This window comes from Peromyscus californicus, unplaced genomic scaffold, assembly GCF_007827085.1.
Source record: "Peromyscus californicus insignis strain IS unplaced genomic scaffold, ASM782708v3 Scaffold_4__1_contigs__length_199733344, whole genome shotgun sequence".
Classification (NCBI taxonomy): Eukaryota; Metazoa; Chordata; class Mammalia; order Rodentia; family Cricetidae; genus Peromyscus; species Peromyscus californicus.
Window position 1 is genome coordinate 143,324,403 of NW_026294562.1, and position 4,307 is coordinate 143,328,709.

The following is a 4,307-nucleotide window of genomic DNA, read 5'->3' on the forward strand; positions in this document are numbered from 1 at the left end:
GGTTGAGTTAAGTTGTAAAAGCTAGTTAATAATGACCTGATCCATAGGCAAACAGTTTGTAATTAATATAGGCCTCTGAGTAATTATTTTATAAGCAGCTGTAGGACCAAGGATGGGAGAGATTTGTCCAGACCATGGGCCAGGTGGGACCCAGAAAATTCCAGCTACACTTACTTGACTTGAATTACCCATATAATCAACTTTTACAACCTAAGCTAATGCATAGCTGCAATCTTTAAGTTATGTACTCTTCCATGCCCCTGACCCAGAAAATGCATGTGTATCATTTACTGAAAGCAGCAAATACAGAAATTGAAAGCAACTTCCTAAAATCTACCATCAAGGTTGAAAGCATCCATTTGTGGATATTGGTTGATAAACAATGATATGTGTTATCTGGCTCAGTTGAAGCCAGTGACTTAATTCCCTGTAAAACTATTAAAGATTTCTGTAAAGTAGTCCATCCTTTCCTCATGTGATGCTTTCTATACTGTTCAATAAAGACAGAGTGAAGCCCTTTGTTGTGGACAGAGACAGCCACACACGATCACACAGACAGAAGACAGACAGACAGACACACAGTTCATACAATGGACAGACACACATAGGGATAGACACACACAGATACACAGGCACAAACAGATTCATAACGCAGCCTTCAGGCAGGCACAGATTCAGGCTCATATAACAGACAGACAGAATGGAAGACATGGGGAGCAGGAAGTAGAGAATTCAAATCTTGATTCACTCTTGGTTAAATGACTCCAAGGGGAAATGCTTTTATGTCTTTTCTTAATGCTACACCAATGCATTATTGGTAACTTGAACTTAATCACTAACACATTATAATCCAAACACCAGTGCAGGCAGGAGGGAGAAAGAAAACAATGGAGATGGGCAAGTCCTGCTCACCAGGGCAGAGACTGGGGATGGATAATAGGAGGACCTCTAACCTTCTTTCCTTGGAACAAAGGACAGCTTGGTGAGATGATGTCATCCTTCCTCTGTCTTCAGTTCCATTAAATCTTACACCCCATGGCAAGGCTGCATTCAGCCTGCCTGTGCATTCCTTTCACAAAATCCCTCCCACAGAGGCACAGTATCCAGAACTAAGTAGCCGGCAGGTGAGCATTTCTTGGTATTATACAGGCTGAGACTAAAGATGACTTTATAATAATAGAAGAAAACAAAAAAGCACAGAGACCCTTATAAATAGATTATAAGGCTGCAGTAGATTTATCTCGGCTTTTACAAAATGATTGAGCTTTTCTGGTCCAGGATCATTGGAATGGAACAAGTCCTGAAGATTTATTGCCAAAACAATACCCTTTCATGCTTCACTTTTTTCTTTTTGGTTTAAAATCCCAGAATAAGTAATGTGTAAACATTTAGAATTTTCATGTTGAGGACAGAACTCATTTCAGAAAGACTCTAAACTGAGGAGATAGTCCCTGATCAAGGTAGTGGCTCACTTGGTGAAGGCAGAGGATGCGGTTTGCTATCCTGAGGCAATGCACGCTTTTCTTGAGTTTATGTCTGACATTCAAAGTGGAGGCACCAGTGGGCAAGTGGACAGGAAATGGGCTGCATGCAGACAGGAATGCTGGCTAAGAGGGTCACCTGGGCCTTGCAATATTTAATGGGATGCTAATTTGGGGTTAGATAAAAGTAAGCAGGGGTTTCCTAACACCAGCCCCTATCTAGCTATGTACGCACTGAGAAAAGACAGGAGGCAGGGGAGGTACTGACTTGGGTCAGGACATCAAAAGGCTCCTCTCGGCACCCATATATGCTTGTTGACTATTGTGACTTTGTGACTGGGCATCTCTCCATCACCTGGAGGGACAGGCTCCTTAGGGAGGATTGCATAGATTGTTTTATTGTTGTTGTTGTTTTCTGAATAGAAATCTGACAGATTCTTACTTTAACATTACCGGAGGGCATTGGGTGCCCTTGAGAATCTGGAAAGTTATACGGCTGATGTTTCCAGAATCTGTGTATCACTAGTCAAGCACTGGGACTCTGGAATCAGTTTCTGGCTACTCAGACTTCAAATAAAGTTCCATGTTTGTTCCATTTCCCAGTAGATCTCTGTCCCTGGAACGAGTCTAGAGAAAGCTTCTAGACTCTGCTAGTGTACTAGTTTTATGCTAAAACAACATAACTGGGGTAATATGTGGAGAATGTATGATGTCTTTAGCGAGTGTGTATTGTTTGACATGAGCATAGACACACCAAGGACCCCAATGCCACAGACCCCACAGAACACCTTCTCCTTTTCATGGTCCCCATGTGGATGCTGACAGTGTGTATAGAAAGTATTGGCCACAGCTTCCTTGTCCTAGATGTTTCCAGCCTGAGACTGCTCCCCTAAAGCCCTCCTAAATCTGTCTTCTCCTTCAGCTGTATACAATAAATCCACCTCCTCAATTCGGAAGTATAAAGTAAACATGCTGAGTTTCCAGCCTTCTGCTGGCACACCTCCATTAGCGTGCACAGCCCACGTGACCCCAGCTTTTCTCTATATATGTATTGTTTCCTTCTTCAGTCCACCTGTCTCCCAAGCAAAGTAACTTGAACAATTATCAGCCTATGAAGGGAAAAGGATTATTTCTGCTCACAGTTACAGGGGCTCCAGACCATAGTCATCGACCTTGTTTTTAGGTCTGTAACAAGGTGGCACATGGTGGCAGGGAGCATGTGGAAGAGCAATACCACTCATCCTGTGGTCCCTGTGTTCAATTCCATCTTCACCAGCTTTCTGTTTTTCCATGGTTTCATTCACTGCCTAAGCTTGGCTGTCCTGGAACTTGTTCTGTAGACCAGACTGACCTCAAACTCAGAAATCTACCAGCCTCTGCCTCTGGAGTGCTAGGATTAAAGGTGGGCACCACCACACCCAGCTCTAAGCTTTTCTTTAATTCCTTTTAATAAGTTGGAAACTTAGCTGGGTGGGATCTTGCCCTGAGGTCACCATTCCCTTTATTCTATATTTTAACTCATTTACCTCTTTGATTACAAGATTTAGCTCTATTCCATTTCCTGGTGTCCCTTTTCTCAATCTGTACATTTTGTAATTTTATTTTCTCAGCTTGCTCTTTTCATTATAAATCTTTATCAGAGTTAACACTAATACCTACATGACAGAGTCTATACTAGGCTGTTTTGAGGTTTCCTCTGCCAGCAGAATTAATCCAAATCTCTTCACATTAGCCTCAGACAGACTCTTCGGACAAGGGCAAAAAGCAACTGCTTTCTTCACCAAAATATCACAAGAACAATTTCTAGGCAACATAATAAAATTCTTCCCCTCTGAAACCTCTTGAGCCAGACCCCCGACAGTTCAAATTTTCCATGCTCCTACTAGTATGGCCTATTAAGCAGTGCTTAAAGCATTCCACTGGTTTCCTAACCCAAAGTCCCAGAGTCCAAATTCTTCCCAACAAAAATGTCAGGCCTATCCCAGAAATACCCCAGTCCATAGTGCCAACTTCTGTCTTAGGGTTTCTATTGTTGTAAAGAGACACCATGACCCTGCAACTCTTATAAAAGAAAACATTTAATTTGGGTGGCAGCTTACAGTTTCAGAGGTTTAGTCCTTTATCTTCATAATGGCATGCAGGCAGACATGGTGCTGGAGAAGAAGCTGATAGTTCTATAACTTGAGCCACAGGCAGCAGAAGGAGTCTGTGTTCATACTGGTCATAACTTGAGCAAAGGAGACCACAAAGCCCACCCCCACAGTGACACACTTCCTCCAGCAAGGCCACACCTACTCAAACAAGGCCACACCTCCTAAAAATGTCACTCCCAATGGGCTTCTGGGGGCCAATTACATTCAAACTACTACAATGTGAAACGTACACCATTGCTGAGGAATTTTCATGAAGGAGTCATAGTTTCTCACGACAGTGACAGTCTGCCAAGTAATTAAGTCTACTCAACCCCTTTTTAATGTAAACAAGCATTCATATTATCCTTAAAAGGCCAACTCTCCTTTCTTTTGTTGAAATGTTGAACCTCATTGGAAAAGGCACCAATGCCCATTCAAGAACAATCACACTCAGTGCCAAATCCAGGGCTATTTGCAATAATCAGTGTTGTGGAACAGGAGCATTATTCAACAACCAGATCCAGCAAATACTCCAATATGCTCTCACCTGCATCATGAGTCCTTGACTCACCGTGGTGATTGGCCATTTGATTCAATGCTGTGTACAGTCCAGCGCCATGATGAGCTTCAACATTATCTACTTAGTAACTCCATCACTCAACAAAGGCAGTGTCCTGAGCCAAAGGAGTTTCCA